The sequence below is a fragment of the Camelina sativa genome, chromosome 12, assembly GCF_000633955.1.
Source record: "Camelina sativa cultivar DH55 chromosome 12, Cs, whole genome shotgun sequence".
In the NCBI taxonomy this organism is placed as follows: Eukaryota; Viridiplantae; Streptophyta; class Magnoliopsida; order Brassicales; family Brassicaceae; genus Camelina; species Camelina sativa.
In genome coordinates this window covers 26,458,806-26,467,169 of record NC_025696.1, presented here as the reverse complement: position 1 = coordinate 26,467,169, position 8,364 = coordinate 26,458,806, and positions in this window count along the sequence as shown.

The following is an 8,364-nucleotide window of genomic DNA, read 5'->3' as shown; positions in this document are numbered from 1 at the left end:
TATTAACCTTGAGACTTAGCCTTTTCTTCTCAAGGATTCGAACATGGAGTCACACACGAAAACCTACCAAAGGAAGGGAAGAAGATCAACCTCCGCCGCTGCTACAACCGGAATTGATACCGCCGAACCTCGAGAATCCCAAGGGAGAGGAAATGTTCCGCATTCCCAACCGTAGGCTGGACGTTTTGCTTCACCAACCCGATGCTCAACCCGATCCGTCACCCAATCCGGTGCTTGAGCAACCGATCGGGTAGACCACGGATTTCGCTCACCGTGTCCAATGGCGAGTGTTGTTCGCCGATCTCCTCGACGTAGGGACCTGTCTACGTCTGAAAGAACCGTTAACAACCCCATGGAGGTCGATTCTGATGCTGGTGGAGAAGAGCAAGGGGAGATCCAAACCTCTCGATCAAGGAGCAGAGCTGCGGTTGCAAGAGGGAATAGGCCAGCTTCAGAGAAGGCCGAGAGGGTAGCTGAGAGAGCAGCTAAGGAAGAGGATCAAGACGCAAAGGAGGAGAACCGAGAGAGAGAAGAGGAGCAGAGAGAGATAACACGCCAAGCCTCGCGGAGGCTGAAGCAGAATGAGGTGGAGACTCCGGCAAAACTCTTCAAAGTTTTCTGGTAGATGAGCTTCGTTGGTACCCGATACCCTCACCGTGAGACAATGAAGCAGTTGGGCATCGCTAGAGATGTCGAGTTCTTGTTCGACATGTGCCACCTGGGCCATATGATGCAAGCTCACCTTGAAGCCTATGAGGAGGAGACGCTCCACTTTCTCTCCACTTTGAAGCTGCACTACTTTGAGGACCACCCGACCCTACTACCCGATGGGGGGATCGGGTTCATCACCTTCTCCGTGAGGAACAAAGAGTACCGGCTCACTTTCAAAGAGATGGAGAAGTTGTATGGTTTCAAAGCTGGTAGTGGGGAATGAATGGAGGTTAGCAAGGAGGAAATGAGGTCCCTATGGCTGACAATAGGAGACAAGCTCCCCTACAAGTCCACAAGCTCCAAATCAGCTCAAATAAGGAGCCCTGTCTTGAGGTATTTTCACAAGTCCCTTGCATGCACTCTTTTTGCTGGAAAAGAGACTGGGAATGTGAATGATCATGAGCTCCAGCTGTTAGACATTGCATTGTGTGGAGTTTTGGAAAATGCTAGGGATGGTACACCGCTAGTTGGAGATGTTGTGGATACTAGTATGGTGTTTGTGCTGCTCGATCAATTCCTCTACCTTAACTCGTGGGCCATTAAGAGAAGAGAAGGAGGCGGAGAGATCTCCATTGGAGGACTGATTACACCGATCTTGGTAGCTTGTGATGTTCCCTTGAAGGGAATAGTTTATGAACCGAGATGGCTGAACGTAGACTACCTCGTGCTGGCAAGATTTTTGGCCTATGAGAGGCCTAACGATATGATGCTTTTCAAGTTTATCCACCCAACCGCCGGAGCCGCCCAAATGATTCTACCTAATGTCATGTGCACCAAGGTTCGGCTGGGAGACAACATAGACTTCGAACCGCCTTTGGGGAAGCTGTACAATCCGGAGGAGGAATCCAAAGCTGAGAAGAGAGAGGAAACCGGGCAAAGACAGGGAGATAGCTCGGAAGATTTCGATTTTGAGGAGTATGTGTACTCTCAAAAGCAACCGGTTGGAGTGAGGGAAACCCACAAGAGGATTGGATGGCTGAAGAGGATGAACAAGTTTTTGGTGATGAAGGTAAAAGATCTTACCAGTTTGGTAAAGACCATGGGAGGTCAGATCAAGGAGCTGCAAGACAAGGAAAGCTGTGCCTCAGCTCCTACCTCGGCACACGCACCAACTTGGATGGGGAGAAGCGGACCGCTAGGAGGAACTCGAGGACTGCCACCTCCGGAGCCTTACCGAGCATCATCACTCGACCTGAAGCATCGCGGAGAAGCCATTCAGACGCCTACCCGATGCCTAACCTGATGGGATACACGATGCCTTATCCGATGCACCCATCGAGCATCCAGTCGGGTGACTACTCAGGACTCTTCCCTCCACCTTACGAGATGCCATTCATGATGTTGTATACGATGCACCCTGCGCGTGGCTACACGAGTGATCATTCTGGACCTCTTCCGTCGTACCCATCGTACTACCCGATGTCCTACCCGATGAGCTACGCGATACCCCCCTCGATCAACCCCTCGGATGCTGGTCTGAGTAAGTCGTCCGTGCGTATTTCTGAGCTCTCTGACGAGCAAACACCGGCACCTGCTGAATCTGGAGACGACCCTGGCTACACGTTGGCGAGTATGGAGGCTGCTGCAACCTCCTTCTTCACCAACCCATGAGGTACCAATTTCATCTGACCCTTGTATATAACATTGCATTTAGTTTTCTTTTATTTTGTGTTATTCTTGGATTCTTTTTCCAACTTTTATTTACACAGAGACTGTGTAATTTAAGTTTGGGGGAGGGTCCTAGAATGTATTTAACATTGTGTTTTATTTTATTAATTTTTTTATTTCAAATTTTTGCATACTAATTTTATTCATTTGAGTCTGCATCCATGTGCATTAAAAAACTAAAAAAATTAAAAATTAAGAACCAAAATGAAAAAAAAAAAAAAAAAAAAAGTGTTCATGTAGTTGCATTTACATATTACGATTGAGTCTAGTTTGTTTCATATAGGATTGTTGCATATGCATCTTAGGGGACAATGATTAAAACTACTTTGTTTAAAATCAAACCTTAGGATTGAAGCTATAGCCCTTAATCACAGTTCATTGTTGCTAGATCAATCTTTGGAAAAAAATGAAAAATCTTTGCTTAGAACCTTGTGTCTTTTGAATGCTTCCTCCACTTGTTTGAAAATTGGAACATCTCTATATTATTGGATTTAATTTGAACTTTAATTGTCTTGCTTATGGAAATTGAATAATTGTTCATGGTAACTCTAAACTCGGGTTAGCACTCCATTTTTACCAATCTTTTTCATTTAACCCGACTCATTTTTTCCTACCCATAAACCCAAACCTTTCTTTCAAACCTTGTTGTGAATTGTTGAGTGAGGACTTTTTCATTATGCTATAGGTTGTGAAACTTTGAGAGTATTGAGAATGGCAAAGAACTGCCTCTTGATTTAGCTAAGTTAGAATTTGACCTAGCTAATAGATTCGATTTTGAAAGATAGGTGGTTAGAATGTTTATTTGGATTGGGTTGTGGAATATATAAAAAAAATCCCTAAGGTTAGAATCAATCAGCTCTAAGTCTCTAAGTAAAACAAAAAAAAAGAGAAAAGATCTTGCTATAGTCTCCTAGAAAGAAAGAAATATATATATATATATATATATATATATATTAGGAGTTTAGCAAAGAAAGAAAATGATATGATTTCCCCTGGGATTTAACTCTGATGAAGGCTGTTAACCGAGTGATAGGTGATGTGGACGGAAGGTGATGATGAACGGATGATTTTGGGTGATGATGTGTGAAGATTGAAGGAAGAAAACAATGGTTTGATGGAGATAGATGTTTAGGTGGTTGTATGGAACGAAACAAGTGAAGAGTTTCTGTATCACAAAGTGTTTAGAAACCCAGAATTCAAGAACGCATTCAAGAAATCAAATTGAGGAAGAAAGATCAACAATTCGTGTTACACCATCATTCTTCGCTAAAGAACAAAGGAGGCGTGCTATTGGGTTTTATAATCAACCCTAGTCTCGACACTCCAAACAACAGGTAGTTCAAAATAAAACAACAAGACGTTTTAAGGAAATAAGAAAACAGCAAAACGTCTAGGTGACCTGTAGTAGTACAGAAGTCCCTTGTACTAGTACAGAAGTACATTATTCCCCATTGGTAATGACTTCTAGATAACTCGACGTAGTGATCCATTTGCCTCATTAAAAACCATGCTGAGAAAACCCAGTGGGACAAAACTCAGCTATGGGAAAAAGAGTACAAACTTCACACCTAAGTTACCTAGTCCTCATTACCGGGTGAAGTCTTCAAGGTGGATATGTTGAAGACTTGGATCCTTGGTAGGTTGAATGACCCGTCAACTATGAGTGAATGAGCTTCCTTGGCCATCTCCTTAGCTCTTGACCGAGTGATCCTTCCCACCATCTCCGGTTTCTCTGCAGCTTCTGGCTCCGTGCTTGCCACGATCATATCATCCTCCCCCTCTTCAAAAGGATTTGTCCTCAAATCGGAATCTGCATAGTAAGGGAGCAAGTCAAAAACATTGAATGTTGATGATATGGTATACTTACCTTGAAAATCAGTCTGATATGCGTTGACATTGATCCTCCTTATGATTTCCCTGAAAAACAAGTTAGCTACAATAGCGGCATCATCCGTCTTGTGACTTGCAATAAAGTGAGCCATCTTGCTAAACCTGTCAACCACAACAAAAATAGAATCTCTACCATTTCTGAGTCTAAGGTTGAGAAGGATTTGGTAGAGGAGTGTACAAGCCGTGAGGCTGTACCTTACCCTTCGCCATTTTGCAGATATGGCACCTAGAACAAACCTTCTCAACGTCTTTCTTCATTTGAGGCCAATAGAAGTGTTCTTGCAGTCCAAGTAGAGTCTTTGACACCCCAAAATGTCCAGCTAGTCCACCTCCGTGAGCTGCTCTGATCAGCATCTCTCTCATGGATCCTCTTGGTATGCACAATCTATCCTTAAAGAACAGATATCCATCTTGTCTATAGTAGTTTTCAAAAGCAAACTTATGGCATTTTCCATAGCTCTCAGCAAAATCGAGGTCAGTCTCATAAAGTCCTACTAGCTTAGAAGACAAAGTAGAAATGAGAGTGTACCTCCTGGATAATGCATCTGTAACTACATTATCCTTACCTGCACTTGGACTGAGGTTCTCTTTCCTGTGTCCCTTGCTCATCAACTCTTCTACTTGCTTCTGAAGCTCTTTAGTTTCTACTGGATTGGTTCTGTAAGCTGGTCTGTTCGATAGAGCTGAACCTGGTACCAATTCGATCTGATGCTTTATCCCACATAGTGGCGGCAAACCTGGAGATATCTCTTCTGGAAACTCATACTTGTACTCCTCTTTAATCTCTATGATTTCGCGTGGAAGCTCTTCTGCTGGCTTAGTGCTGGTGAGTGTTTCTTTATACTCAAACATGAATGTGGTCATCTCTGGATCAAATAGATTGTTGAACTCGCTGTGGTTGATGTACAGGCTGTGAGACACTTTCTCTGTATCCTTGCGGTTCATGTGAAGCTGGTCCTTGTAGATTTCGCTGGGTGTAAGTGGTAGAAGAGTGACCTTGCGTCCTTTGAACTCAAATGACTGCTTGTTGGTGTAGCCATCTTGAAACACTCTTCTGTCGAACTGCCATGGTCTTCCCAACAGAATATGACTTGATTTCATCGGAATCACATCACATAACAGCTCATCCTCATACTTCCCAATCGCTAGTTTCACCATCACTTGCTGCGTGACTGTTAAAGCTCCCTTGTTGTTCAACCACTGTAGCTGATAAGGCCTTGGATGTGAAGTGGTCTTGAGATTAAGCTTTTGTACCATCTCTTCACTAGCTGCATTAGTACAGCTACCACCATCTACGATCAAGGTGCAGACCTTGTCTTGAACCATACACCTGGTGTGAAATAGGTTCTCACGCTGACCTCTATCATCTGGATGCATCTGAACACTTAAAGCTCTGCGTGCTACTAACATCTCTCCCATGACTGCTGGTTCTTCTTCTACATCTAGTTCAGGCTCTAGTTCACTTTCTGAACTGTCTACTGGCACAATCTCTCCTCATTCTTGAAGAAGAAACACCTTCTTGTTAGAACAGTCTCTGGAATAATGTCCCATTCCTTGGCATTTGAAACACCTGATATGACTTGTAGAGGTGCTACTCTTGGGCTTATAATCAATCTTAACTTCCTCTTTGACTGTGGTTGTCACGGGTTTGCTGTCCTTGGTGAAGGCGGGTTTACTGAACTCTCTCAGCTTGGACGTGTCAGGCGTAAACGTAGACCTCACTCCCTTTCTCTTGATCTGCAATTCAATCAACTCTGCCTTATGTACCATTTCTTGCACATCTTCATAGTTCTGCAGCTCTATCTTGTCTTGAATCTCTCTGTTCAAACCTCCAAGAAACCTAGACATAACCATGTCTTCACTTTCCCTCAAATCAACCCTGATCATAAGAGTTTCCAGCTCCTGATAGTAGTCTCTAACAGACTTAGTGCCTTGGATGAGATGCCTAAGCTTGTTAAGAATCTCCCTCTGATAGTGTGTAGGCACAAATTTGTTTCTCATCTGCGTGACTAACCGTTCCCATGTAGTGATAGCAGGTTCTCTCTGTCGATGTCTAGTAAGTCCCAGCTGCTCCCACCACAACAAAGCATAACCATTGAATTCAGATATGGCTATCTTCACCTTGTTCAACTCATAAGTCCCTTGAACTTGAAAGTTCGACTCCATCTTCCTTTCCCAGTCTAGATAAGTCTCTGGATCGTTGGTACCATGGAATGAAGGATACTGAATCTTGAGATAATTTAGCTGCTGCCTCAAAGGATCATAATCCCTACCATGATCTCTGTTTCTGTTTCTCCTCATTGTTTCTTAACTATGATCTGAAACTTCTTCTTCTTCAGAATAATCTCTATCTGACTCAATGTATATTCGATGTCCAGCTACTTGTTCAGCTCGTCGTGGACGTATGTGATCTCTGCCAGTTCTGCGATGCTCTCTTTCTGTACCTTGAGTGTTTCTTCTCTGATTGAAACAAGTCTCTCTTCCCCCAATAGGTGACTGAACTGTTCTGATCCGTGTGTGTTTGGAAGAGACTCCAACGTGTGCCTTTCCTTTAGCTAAACTATGGGCTTCATTAGGACTAGGCGGGTCTGAAGAACTTTGTTCTGAAGCACTAGATGCTTGAGCTATGTCTTTGAACTGTTTCTCAAACTTGTTACTGAGCTGCTCCATCTGTTGAGTAGACATTATCTTGTTTGCTTCTGCTATTTGCTTAGACATGGCTTGGTTCAAAGCTTCCATAGCTTCTGGAGAAAGCTCCATTGTACCTGCAAATTGAGAAGAAACTCGCAGTAACTTGTTCTTTGAATGAGAAAAAAGCAAATAAACTCTAAGACTCTGAATTTTAAACAAGAAAACACGACTTGCAGACCTAATGTCGAGCAAGACTATAAGAAAAAATCGAACAATACCAAACCCTATAGCTAACAAACTCGAAATAACTAAACCCTAATTGCAGTCTAATTTCGAAACAACACAAGACTAACTCCTAAACTCAAACGAATCAACAAAAAACTAAACCCTATTCGATCTAGACACAAACGAATCAACAAAAATTCAAACCCTAAAACTAAACAACGAAATTAAGCAAAAACGCAAGAGATTAGGGTTTTTAGAATCGCTTAGCCTTTGGCACAGAGTTGGCTCTGATACCACATGATACGATTTCCCCTAGGATTTAACTCTGATGAAGGCTGTTAACCGAGTGATAGGTGATGTGGACGGAAGGTGATGATGAACGAATGATTTTGGGTGATGATGTGTGAAGATCGAAGGAAGAAAACAATGGTTTGATGGAGATAGATGTTTAGGTGGTTGTATGGAACGAAACAAGTGAAGAGTTTCTGTATCACAAAGTGTTTAGAAACCCAGAATTCAAGAACGCATTCAAGAAATCAAATTGAGGAAGAAAGATCAACAATTCGTGTTACAACATCATTCTTCGCTAAAGAACAAAGGAGGCGTGCTATTGGGTTTTATAATCAACCCTAGTCTCGACACTCCAAACAACAGGTAGTTCAAAATAAAACAACAAGACGTTTTAAGGAAATAAGAAAACAGCAAAACGTCTAGGTGACCTGTAGTAGTACAGAAGTCACTTGTACTAGTACAGAAGTACATTATTCCCCATTGGTAATGATTTCTAGATAACTCGACGTAGTGATCCATTTGCCTCATTAAAAACCATGCTGAGAAAACCCAGTGGGACAAAACTCAGCTATGGGAAAAAGAGTACAAACTTCACACCTAAGTTACCTAGTCCTCATTACCGGGTGAAGTCTTCAAGGTGGATATGTTGAAGACTTGGATCCTTGGTAGGTTGAATGACCCGTCAACTATGAGTGAATGAGCTTCCCTGGCCATCTCCTTAGCTCTTGACCGAGTGATCCTTCCCACCATCTCTGGTTTCTCTGCAGCTTCTGGCTCCGTGCTTGCCACGATCATATCAGAAAAGAAAAAAAAAAGAGCTAGAAGTTTAAAGTTTAAACCTTAGGGAGAAAAAAAAAGAGTTGAAATCAAGGATGTGGGTAGTTTAATTCTAGGGTGTTTGGTAGAATTAAAAAAAAAAAAAAAAAAAAAAAAAAAAAAAAAAAAAAA